General features: G+C 44.3%; 1 protein-coding gene across 2 annotated transcripts in view; it reads right to left on the bottom strand.

Moving 5' to 3' along the window:
- The window catches only part of DZANK1 (double zinc ribbon and ankyrin repeat domains 1), a 304,940-nt gene that overhangs the window by 105,761 nt on the left and 186,199 nt on the right, over positions 1–12,980 (bottom strand). The window lies entirely within an intron of this gene.

The raw sequence follows: 12,980 nt of genomic DNA, 5'->3' as shown, positions 1-12,980 counted from the left end.
CCCCTGCCGTTGAAGCAGGGAGCTATGCTGGATATGCGTGAAGTATCAGTTTTTCTTCTCCCCTGCCGTTGAAGCAGGGAGCTATGCTGGATATGCGTGAAGTATCAGTTTTTCTTCTCCCCTGCCGTTGAAGCAGAGAGCTATGCTGGGTATGCGTGAAGTATCAGTTTTTCTTCTCCCCTGCCGTTGAAGCAGAGAGCTATGCTGGATATGCATTGAAAGTGAAGTATCAGGCTTATTTGGTTTGGGGTAGTAACCGCCGTAACAAGCCAGCTACTCCCCGCTTTGTGAGTGCAAATCCTTTTTTCCACATTTCCTCTTGCTGTTGAAGCTTAGAGCGATGTTGGAGTCACAGTAACCATGTGTATGTTTATTGAATAAGGGTATTATCTCCAGGCAGTAGCCGTCATTCTGGCGAGCCACCCACTCTTTATTGACGGCCTCTTGACTTTATGGATCCACAGTGTTTATCCCACGCCCCTTTGAAGTCCTTCACAGTTCTGGTCTTCACCACTTCCTTCGGAAGGGCATATGAGACCTTTTCAGTCAGCATTGCTTTCCCGTTGGAGCCCGGTGTCAAAGCAATTTCATCTTCCCCTACCTCTTACAGACTCTGCACGTTCCAGTCTCGACTGGTGGCTCCTCTCGGAAAATTTGCGCCGGGGGATCAGCTTGGAGGTTCCTGATTGGACGGTGGTCACCACAGATGCCAGTCTCTCCGGATGGGGAGTGGTGTGTCAGGAAAAGTTGGTGCAGGGCCAATGGTCGGTGGAGGAGTCACGATGGTCAATCAATCGCCTAGAGACCAGGGCAGTGCGTTTAGTGCTACAAGCCTTTCTCCCATTTCTGGAGGGGAAGTCCATCAGAGTTCTATCGGACAATGCGACAACAGTGGCATTTATCAATCACCAAGGGGGAACCAAGAGTCGGCCAGTGGCGATCGAGGCCCAACAGTTGATAGGCTGGGCGGAACAACATCTAGCCAGCATCGCCACCTCTCACATTGCAGGGGTGGACAACGTTCAAGACGATTTTCTCAGTCGTCACCGTCTCGATCCCGGGGAGTGGGAACTCTCCGAGGAGGCATTCCATCTCATTTGCCGCAAGTGGTCCATTCCAAGGGTCGACTTGATGGTGACTTTCCGGAATGTCAAGGCCCCTTGTTTCTTCAGTCGGTGCTGGGAACAGATGACGAAAGGAGTGGATGCTTTGGTTCTCGCCTGGCCAAAGCACGTCCTTCTGTATGTATTTCCACCATGGCCTCTTATCAAAGTGTTGAGGCGCATCGAATCTCATCCATCTGAGGTGATCCTAGTAGCTCCGGAGTGGCCGAGGCACCTATGGTTTGTGGATCTCGTGTGTTTGGAAGAGGCAGATCGCTTTTGACTAGCGGCATGGCTTTTGAGAGGCAAAGACTGAAATTGCAGTCGTCGCTACCCTTTTGCAGTCCAGGAAGACCTCCATTTCTTTAGCTTATTTCAGAGTGTGGAAGATTTTTGAGTCTTGGTGTGTAGACCACAAGGTGGATCCTACTTAAGCTCTGGTACCCGACATGTTATCTTTCCTACAGGCCGGTCTAGTTAAAGGCCTCTCGTGTAGCTCTTTGCGGGTACATGTAGCAGCCTTCGGTTCTTTTTGTGGAAAAATATGCGGTATGCCCTTGGCTGCACATCCGGATGTGGCGCATTTTCTTAAAGGGGCGAAACACCTGCGTCCTCCGGTCAGGAATCCTTGTCCATCGTGGAGTATAAATTTGGTCCTTCGAACTCAATGTGCGGCACCATTTGAACCTTTAAAATGGACGATGCTGAAGGATCTTACTTTAAAGGTGGTTTTTCTTGTGGCTATTTCCTCACCTCGCCGGGTGTCTGAGCTCCAGGCTTTATCCTGCTGGGAATCCTTCCTCAGAATTAAGGATACGGGTGTTTCCTTGCGGATAGTTCCTTTCTTTCTTCCAAAGGTGGTTCCAGCTTTTCACTTGAATCAGTCGATAGACCTCCCGGCCTTTCCAGACTTGGATCGTTCTGATCCCCAGGCTAGGGATCTGAGGAAACTAGACATATGCCGTGTTCTACTATGTTATTTGGAGGTTACCAATGGTTTTCGCATGTCGGATCATCTTTTTGTGCTCTGGAGTGGTCCCAAGAAAGGATACAAGGCGTCTAGGGCTACCATCACCCGTTGGTTGAAAGAGGCTATTAATTCAGCCTACTTGCTTCATGGTCAGATGCTTCCACTCGGTCTCAGAGTGCACTCTAAGTGTTCGCAAGGCAACCTCGTGGGCTGTCAGCAAATTTCGCCACAGGAGATTTGTAGAGTGGCTACTTAGAAGTCCTTGCATACTTTTACTAGACATTACTGATTGGATGTTCAAGCCCCAGGGTCTGGGGGGTTTGGTGAAGGAGTGATCCAAGCTGGACTCTCAGGGTCCCACCCCGGGTAGTGGAGCTCTGGTAGATCCCAGGAGTCTGGACTGATCCGGGTACATTCAGGGAAAGGAAAATTGATTCTTACCTGCTAATTTTCATTCCTGTAGTACCACGGATCAGTCCAGAGTCCCGCCCTTTTTAGCGTTGGGATAACGGAGAGTCTGCTCGTTCAATACTTCTTTATATTCTCTGCAGACAAGTTCTTCAAAGTTTCTTCATAGTTTTTCAAGGGTTCCGATCGTACTTGGGGTTAGTGATCTGGTTTTTATCACCGGTCATAGCCGGTATGAAGGTCACAATGTTCTAGTTAATTAGTTAATTATTAAGATATTCTGCTTTGATACCTTGTAATACTGACGGACTGTAGGTGGCACCTGAGGGTATAGGGCAGAATCTGTCAAAACTTCTGTCTCCATCTGCTGGTGGGGAGGCAAAACCCAGGAGTCTGGACTGATCCATAGTACTACAGGAACGAAAATTAGCAGGTAAGAACCAATTTTCCTATATCACAAATGCAGTGTGAGAGGAAGAACAGAACTTCTTGTTAGTATAGCACAACCAATGAGGAAAATGGGTGCTCTGCGCTCTACTTTTTGTAGAGCATAAGAACATAAGAACATAAGAAAATGCCATACTGGGTCAGACCAAGGGTCCATCAAGCCCAGCATCCTGTTTCCAACAGTGGCCAATCCAGGCCATAAGAACCTGGCAAGTACCCAAAAACTAAGTCTATTCCATGTAACCATTGCTAATGGCAGTGGCTATTCTCTAAGTGAACTTAATAGCAGGTAATGGACTTCTCCTCCAAGAACTTATCCAATCCTTTTTTAAACACAGCTATACTAACTGCACTAACCACATCCTCTGGCAACAAATTCCAGAGTTTAATTGTGCGTTGAGAAAAAAAGAACTTTCTCCGATTAGTTTTAAATGTGCCCCATGCTAACTTCATGGAGTGTCCCCTAGTCTTTCTACTATCCGAAAGAGTAAATAACCGATTCACATCTACCCGTTCTAGACCTTTCATGATTTTAAACATCTCTATCATATCCCCCCTCAGCCGTCTCTTCTCCAAGCTGAAAAGTCCTAACCTCTTTAGTCTTTCCTCATAGGGGAGCTGTTCCATTCCCCTTATCATTTTGGTAGCCCTTCTCTGTACCTTCTCCATCACAATTATATTTTTTTTTAGATGCGGCGACCAGAATTGTACGCAGTATTCAAGGTGCGGTCTCACCATGGAGCGATACAGAGGCATTATGATATTTTCCGTTTTATTCACCATTCCCTTTCTAATAATTCCCAACATTCTATTTGCTTTTTTGACTGCCGCAGCACACTGAACCGACGATTTCAATGCGTTATCCACTATGACGCCTAGATCTCTTTCTTGGGTTGTAGCACCTAATATGGAACCCAACATTGTGTAATTATAGCATGGGTTATTTTTCCCTATATGCATTACCTTGCACTTATCCACATTAAATTTCATCTGCCATTTGGATGCCCAATTTTCCAGCCTCACAAGGTCTTCCTGCAATTTATCACAATCTGCTTGTGATTTAACTACTCTGAACAATTTTGTGTCATCTGCAAATTTGATTATCTCACTCGTCGTATTTCTTTCCAGATCATTTATAAATATATTGAAAAGTAAGGGTCCAAATACAGATCCCTGAGGCACTCCACTGTCCACGCCCTTCCACTGAGAAAATTGTCCATTTAATCCTACTCTCTGTTTCCTGTGTTTTAGCCAGTTTGCAATCCACGAAAGGACATCGCCACCTATCCCATGACTTTTTACTTTTCCTAGAAGCCTCTCATGAGGAACTTCTGAAAATCCAAGTATACTACATCTACCTGTTCACCTTTATCCACATGTTTATTAACTCCTTCAAAAAAGTGAAGCTGATTTGTGAGGCAAGACATTATACTGATTTCAATTGAATAATACCAATTTACAGTCCAGCAATCCCATGGGGCCTCTTATAGAAAACTTTGTCTTTTGAAAACAAGATTTCTATCTTGAGTTGTTATGTTTATTCTGTTTTAATATTTTTAGCCTGTTTTAATTATATTAATTTTTAATGATATTCTTGTAATCCGCATTGAACAAAAATTTTGGTAATGATGCGGAATATAAATCATTGTAAACAAAATAAGTAAATCTTATTCGAATACAGCACAATAACATTTTGGGACATTGTAGCAAAGTATAATATAGAAATCCTTAGAATACCTTAAAAGACTGGTCCCAACTGCCTGGTCCTGGTCCACCTTAACGCAAGGCATTCTGGGTGCAGGGTGTCTCCTCTAAGCAAGAATATAGAGTAAGCTCAGAGGAGAGCAAGGGAGGTCCTGAGGAAGATGAGGAGACGGCAGCTCCATTTAAATACTTTATTTCTGTGTTGGTGTGAAATATTACTGAGGTAATCAACTTCTGTATACACTTTGAATGCTGATAATAAAAGTTTGCAAGAGAAAATCTGGAGTCTAGACTGTAATCTGTCCTTTAGCTAGCCACAGACCGCTCATACTGTGCTACAAATGGTATCAGTTCAGGGATTTTCTGCACTAACGGGTCGATACAGTAAAGTCCGCGGGAGAGCGGGCAAACACCTGCTCTCCCGGCGCACGCACAGGCCACTCTCCTGTGCGCGCGATTCAGTATTCAAATTAGGGTCGGCGGTAAAAATAGGTAAAAAGAGATGCTAGGGACACTAGCGCGTCCCTAGCACCTCTTTTTGGACAGGAGCAGCGGCTGTCAGCGGGTTTGGCAGCCGACTCTCAATTTTGCTGGCGTCGGTTCTCGAGCCCGCTGACAGTCACGGGTTCGGAAACCGACGTCGGCAAAATTGAGCGTATAGTTTTCAACCCGCGAGCTGCGGGCCGACTTCAAATTTATTTTTTTTAACTTTTTGTAACTTTCGAGACTTCCGACTTAATATCGCCATGATATTAAGTCAGAGGGTGCACAGAAAAGCAGTTTTTACTGCTTTTCTGTGCACTTTCCCGCTGCCCAAAGGTAGGCGCTAATTTCTGAAAGTAAAATGTGTGGCTTGGCTGCACATTTTCCTTTCTGAATTGTGCGGGAATACCTAATAGGGCCATCAACATGCATTTGCATGTTGCGGGCGCTATTAGGTTGGGGGGGTTGAACGCGCGTTTTCGACCCCTTACTGAATAAGGGGTAACGCTAGTATGTCGAAAACGCGCGTCTATTTGCGGGTTAACAGTGCGCTCCACCGGAGCGCACTGTACTGTATTGGCTTGTAAGTGACTGCACAGGCAGAAGTCCAAGCCTCTCAAAAGTAACTGGAAAGAAAGAAGTTTTGTGAAAGTGTCTACACTGGTAGAAACCGTGCTTCAAAGTGAAGATAGAGAGAATTTTCTTTTGAGAAAGTGTTTTGCTTTAAGCAGTGCACAGAGCAACACTAGTGCAAAGGAGCACATTGGAGGAAAAAAAAAATAAAAGTACTGGGCTTCACTGCAAGGGCAGTTAAAAAGTTAATTTCAACAGGCCAAGAATACTAGTTTTGATGAGCTAGGGAAATTAAACAGTTAGTGCCGAACATGCAGGCGTGAGTTTGTGGGCAAAAAAAATAAAGATAATTTTTTTGTGTTCGCTTGAACAGGTAGGGGTTTTTTGTGTGCTCTGGCTGCAAAGAGCAGGGTAGGACCCTCTGAATCCCACACAGCCGGGGTGGCACTAGAGAGAGAGAAAAAAATATAGACCTCTGCATTCAAAATCTCCTGGAAGGACAAAGGAAATCACAGGAAAGCCTCATAAGGAGCCAGCTTTCCTATGATAAGAACAGAAAGGAGACTGAAACAAATGTGGCTCGCATGACCTCCAGCGTAAAGAAGACTTGGATTGCCTGAAAGGAGAAGGGGCACAGCAACCCTGTATGACACTTGTTTGAGCTGTACCTTTCAGGAGTACAAAGAATGGCCTGAACATGGCGCTACTAAGGAGTCAGTGGTAACCAAAGCTGACTAACAGCATCCCGTAGAGTGGCCTAAAGAGGACACTGCAGTGGAGTCTGGCAAAGAATCAATGGAGCCAGTAATGACCAAGCACAACCTGGATTATCCCGGAGAGAGACCTAAGGAAGGTGAAACAGGTGGCCCTGGCAATTGGTCAGAGAAACCAGGAGCTGCTCTGTTGGGAATATGCTCAAACTCCAGCAGTGCAAGGATTGTTCCACTGCATAAGAAGAGAAGAATATAGAAGACCTGTGAATAGACTCATGGTGAACCTGCCAGTACGGATTTCCATTGAAGAACAGAAGTTCCATTGATGCTACGAACAGGAGAGCAGCAGGCCTTTTTAATGGTTAACCCACTCACCGAAGGTGGTGCATCACAGGATGCCACAAGGCTAAAGCCAGAGGGAACAAGAAGATAGCACTGAGGCAGAGGCAGAGGTCCTGAGCCCAGAGGTCCACCAGGCAGAGTAGTAGCCAGACTAATTTTGTAAAAATCAGGCTGCTACCTGTCAGCAAGTGACATAGACTGAGAAAGCCAGGAGTGATGAGAAAATAGAGTTTTCAGAAGTCTGAGTCAGAGAGGATAAGCTGCAACTAGAGACTTGTGAACTGGCCATTTCAGGGAGTTGGACTCTGGGGCTAACCAGGGTGGGTCACCCAGAAACCAAGGGAGTTGGGGTTTCATGAGGAAGCCTTATCTAAAAACCCAAAAGATTGGGGGAAGGGTACCTCGGTAAAAGAGGAAAGTACCCTAGACAAAAAGAATCCCCAGGGGTTAAAGGACAAGACATTCCCTGGTTTAGAACCCTGTACCCTAAGGCAGGTGGGAATCAGAATGAGGAAGAGGATGTCCCAAGTTAAGAAAGGCCCCAAAAGCAGGCATAGCAGGGTCCTATTGCGGGACATAGCCCTGGTAGGGGCAAATGCTCAGTTGGGTAAGATTGAGCTGATGGGGAGGGTATATGGCAGAGTGCAATACTGAAACCATAAGAACACCTTATAAGACTAGTCCCAGCTGCCTGGTCCCAGTCTACCTTAATGCAAGGCATTCTGGGTGCAGGGTATCTCCTCTGAGCAGGAATATAGGGTAGGCTGAGAGGAGAGCAAGGGAGGCCCTGGGGAAGACGAGGAGACAGCGGCTCCATTTAAATACTGCATTACTTCTGTGTTGGTGTGAAGTATTGCTGAGGTAATAACTTCTGTATACATTTTGAATGCTGATAATAAAAAGGTTTGCAAGAGAAAAGCTGGAATCCAGACTGGAATCTGTCCTCCAGCCAGTCACAGACCACTGGTGCTATGCTACAGACATCTAGTTATCAGAAAAGTCCTTTCTGATGAGCCAATTTATTGAGCCTTAGCTGTTTCCTGTTAGGTCATGGACCATAGTACAAAAGATTAGAATAATTAAAAAGGCTTGCTGTCTAATCATTTCTTTGGTACACTTACAGGATTCATTGATTTGATACTCCAGGCAACCTGCAGTGTTTCTTAATAGAACTAGAACCCATTATAATTCAGCTTCAAGCTGGAAATGTGGCTATTTTTAAGAAACATTCAAGTTATATGAGTTTCTAAATCTTGGCAAGTAATAATCAAAACTATGGTCTGCTGTTCATGGAAGAATTCAGGCAAGCATCAGCGATAGTGATGTACTTAGTATTCAATCAAAGCCATAGTGTGAGTCACATATTGACAGTAATAACATTTTCAGGACAGGCTGATTCTATCCTGGTTTTATCCTATTGCCTGCATGGATTTGTATTTTTAGTATTTATTTATTTATTTACTTGACTTATAATCCATTTTTCAACATGGTTAAAAGGTGAGGTGAAAGAGGCTATTGTAGCTAAAAGATCTTCATTCAAAAATTGGAAGAAGGATCCATCAGAAGAAAATAGGATAAAGCATAAGCATTGGCAAGTTAAATGTAAGACATTGATAAGACAGGCTAAAAGACAATTTGAAAAGAAGTTGGCCAGAGAGGCAAAAACTCACAATAAAACCTTTTAAAAATATGTCTGAAGCAGAAAGCCTGCAAGGGAGTCAGTTGGATTGTTGGATGATCAAGGGGTTAAAGGGGCACTTAGAGAAGATAAGGCCATCGCAGAAAGATTAAACAATTTTTTTGCTTCAGTGTTTTACTGATGAGGATATTGGAAAGAGACCCATTCCAGAGAAGGTTTTCATGGTGATGATTCAGATTAACTAAACCAAATCACAGTGGTAGATGTGGTAGGCCTGATTGACAAACTGAAGAGTAGTAAATCACCTGGACTAGATGTATACACCCCAAGGTTCTGAAAGAACTACAAAATGAAATTTCAGACCTATCAGTAAAAATTTGAACATATTATTAAAATCATCTTGTTTCTGAAGATTGGAAGATGGCCAATGCAACCCCTATATTTAAAAAGGAATCCAGGGGTGATCCAGGAAACTATACACCGGTGAGCCTGACTTCAGTGCCGGGAAAAGTCGGGGAAACTGTTATAAGAATAAAATCACAAAACATTTAGATAGACATGGTTTGATGTGATACACTCGGCATGGATTCACCCAAGGGAAGTCTTGCCTCACAAATCTCCTACATTTTTTTGAAGGGGTGAATAAACATGTGGCAAAGGTGAACCTGTAGATGTGGTGGATTTGGATTTTCAGAACGTGTTCGACAAATCCTGCATGAGAGACTTCTAAGAAAACTAAAAAGTCATGGGATAGGAGGTGATGTCCTTTTGTGGATTACAAGTTGGTTAAAAGACAAGAAACAGAGAGAAGGATTAAATGGTCAGTTTCCCCAGTGGAAAAAGTTAAACAGTGGATTGCTTCAGGGATCTGTACTTGGACCGGTGCTTTTTAATATATTTATAAATGATTTGGAAAGAGGTACAATGAGTTAGGTGATCAAATTTGCGGATGACACAAAATTATGCAAAGTAGTTAAATCTCAAACAGACTGTGATGAATTGCAGGAGGTCCATGCGAAACTGGAAGATTGGGCTTCCAAATGGCACCTGAAATTTAACGTGGACAAGTGCAAAGTGATGCATATAGGGAAAAATAACCCTGCTGTAGTTACACAATATTAGGTTCTATCTTAGGAGTTACCACCCAGGAAAGAGATCTAGGCACCATCATGGATAATACATTGAAATCGTTAGCCCAGGGTGCTGTGGTGATCAAAAAAGCAAAAAGAATGTTAAGAATTATTAAGAAGGGAATGGAAAATAAAACGGAGGATGTCATAATGCCTCTGTATCGCTCCATGGTGAGATCACACCTTGAATACTGTTGTTATGACTTGTAGGTATGTGGGCCCTGGGCCGAGGTGTGAGATGGTACCGCCCACAGGGAGGAGCCCTGTGAGCCTCACCGTCGGGAGGTGCGGTCTCAGCAGACGTCAGACACAGCTGTGGAATAGAGTATTGTACAAGTAGAAAAGGCACAGCCCATGGAGCAGGGCTGCAGGAGGAAGAGAAGTTCTGAGAAGGGGTATACCCAGAGGGAATGCCTCAGATGTGAATATTCAGTAGTGGTCCACAGAGCGGGGTACACCGAAGAAGCCTCTCTGAGGTGATGATGCAGTAGTGGCCTGCAGCACAGGGTACACCGAGGGATTCCTCACTCAGAGATGGTATTGTAGAGGCCTGGGGAATGGGTACACCGACGAGGGACCTGTAGCGATGACGTGGCAATGACCTGCAGCACAGGGTACACCGAGGTGGTTCCTCACTAGAGCTGGCATGGTAGTGGCCCAAGACCCAGGGTACACTGGAGAGGTTTCTGTAGCGATGACGTGGCAATGGCCTGCAGCGCAGGGTACACCGAGATGGCTCCTCACTAGTGCTGACACGGTACTGGCCTGTGGTATGGGGTACACTGGAAAGGATCTCACAATAAAGCAGATTCAGTAGAAGTCCGTGGTGTCAAGGTACTCACAGAGAGGTAGTTCCAGGAGAGGTCCCGGGGAATGGGAACAACCCGCAGTCCAAGGCAGAAGACCCTCCGAGGAGCAGATAGCCAGAGACGAGGAAGGGCCCCTGAGAAGCAGGTACCCAGAGCGTCTCACACCGAAGAGCAGGAACTGGAACAGGAAGTCCGTACGAGAGAAGTGGATTCAGCAATGAGAGAACTCCTTGCTAACTCGTTGAAAGGCAGGGCCAGGCAGCTTAAGTACAGCAGAGTGTAGACGTCATCCGGAGGGGATGCCCCCGAAGTTCCCGCCATGATGTGCTTAATACTGGTTCGTTTGCGTGTGCACCTAAGTGATCCCATGAGCAAGATGGCGGTCGGCAGTGCCCACGCTGTCCCGGAATGCCAGGGAGATTGGCGGAAGCTGCCACTTTCCCCAATGATGTCAGGGCTGCATAAAAAGAGGTGAGCATTAGTGTTCGCAGCCGTCTGCGACCGATGGGCGTAACACTACTCTGTTGCGAATCATAAGAACATAAGATATGCCCTACTTGGTCAGACCAAGGATCCATCAAGCCCAGAATCCTGTTTCCATCAGTAGCCAATCTAAGTCACAAGTACCTGGCAAGTACCCAAACATTAGATAGATCACAAGTTACTACTGCTTATTAATTACCATCATAGCAGTTCATGGATTTATCCTCTAGGAACTTATCCAAACCTTTTTTAAACCCAGTTACACTAACTGCTGTAACCACAACTTCTGGCAATGAATTCCAGAGCTTAACTATGTGCTGAATGAAAAATAATTTTCTTCAATTTGTTTTAAGTGAGCTACTTGCTAACTTCATGGAGTGCCCCCTAGTCCTTCTATTATCTGAGAGAGTAAATAACCAATTTACATTAACTTTTTCAAGTTCTTTCATGATTTTGTAGACCTCTATCATATCTCCCCTCAGGCGTGTCTTCTCCAAACTGAACAGCCCTAACTTCCTTAGCCTTACCTCACAGGGCAGCCGTTCCTAGCCCCTTATCATTTTGGTCGCCCTTCTCTGCACTTTCTCCAGTGAACTATATCTTTTTTGAGACCAACATGGGAAAGCCAGTACTTTTGTTTTGCGTGCTTTTATTTATTTATTTATTTGCAAATTACACTAATCTCTAAGGGGTCCCTTTTCACTGCTGTGCAGCTCGGCTAGTTAGCCAGCTAACTAGAAAGGCATATTCAGTAATGCAGTTGCATCGCTTAACTTATTTGGCTAACTCCACTCTTCCTCGGAATGCCTCTTGCACACCCATAGAATACCCCCTATTTATCTGGCTAAATTCTAGTTATCCGGCTAGAATTTGTCCAGATAAGGGCTAAATATAGCCGGGTAAGCCATTTAGATGGATGACTTATTATGTGATCCATCTAAATGGCTTTTGAATATGAACCTCCAAATAAATAAAACTTGTCCAAACCTTTTTTAAATGCAGCTACACTAATAGCTTTCACCACATGCACTGAAATTCATTGCCAGAGGATGTGGTAAAAGCTATTAGTATAGCTGTTTTTAAAAAAGGTTGGACAAGTTCTTGAAGGAAAAGGGATAAGCAGCATGTAATCGATCTTCCCCTTGGATCCTGCTAGGCACTTGTGACCTGGATTGACTATTGTTAGAAACAGGATACTGGGCTTGATAGATCTTTGGTCTGATCAAGTATGGCAAGTCTTACATTCTTATGTTCTTATATGCTGCCTATTCACAGCGCTAGGCGGCTAACAATAGGAACATACACAGCAATAAGACAACATTTGAAATAGCATGATTACCACTCAAATAACAATAAAAAATGCATGAAAGTATACATGAGGATTTCAGAATTAAATCCGTGCATGCATATTACCTCCCCCAACCTAGCCCTGATCCTTTTTTCCCCCACAGGTAGAAGTATGTATACTGATCACAACGCAGGTACTTCTACCCTCAGTAGCAGGGAATAGTTATTTTCAAAGAGCCTTTTCATGTGGATAAACAGGTGTCTACCAAGATAAAAAATTTTGAAAATTCCCTTCCCTGAAAATGGACCCTCTTTTAACCTGCTTATATTTTACACTTTATTTTCGTTTATGATTCTTACAAACACATACAGAAAATGATAGTTCCAAAATAATTTAAATTTTAGAAAAAGCAAAATAATAATCTGCTTTTCAAAGGAAAGAAGGCTTATGAGATCTCCATGTCTGTCTGTGTGTCCCTCTAAATAACTTGTGTGTTTAATGTTATATTCACACCAGGCTGTTGTCTTTTCCTGCCTTTTAGATCTCTGGCATTCATCTCTCCCGGCTCCCTCCTGGACCACGGTGGTCCTTTATCCCTCCCTCTTGTTCCCTCTGTTTCTAGCTCTGTCTCTGATCCAGCATGATTCCTGAGGGTCCTCTCCTCTCTCCCAGTCTTTGGTGGTCCTCTCTCCCCTGATAGGCTGCCATATACTCTTACTCCACAAAGTCAATCATGGATTCTGGTCTTCCTCCTTATCCTCCTTTTCTTTCTTTGTTCTTTCTCCCCTCTATATTTCTTCTCATACTGTCAACTCCAATTCTATTTCCTCCCTTCTTCCTTTCAATCATTTTACTCACTTTTTTGGTGCAGCTTTCTTCTCCTGTTCT

This window comes from Rhinatrema bivittatum, chromosome 3 (genome assembly GCF_901001135.1).
Source record: "Rhinatrema bivittatum chromosome 3, aRhiBiv1.1, whole genome shotgun sequence".
NCBI classification, from domain to species: Eukaryota; Metazoa; Chordata; class Amphibia; order Gymnophiona; family Rhinatrematidae; genus Rhinatrema; species Rhinatrema bivittatum.
The sequence above is the reverse complement of the archived record's forward strand: the minus strand, read 5'-3'. Positions and strand labels throughout refer to the sequence as shown.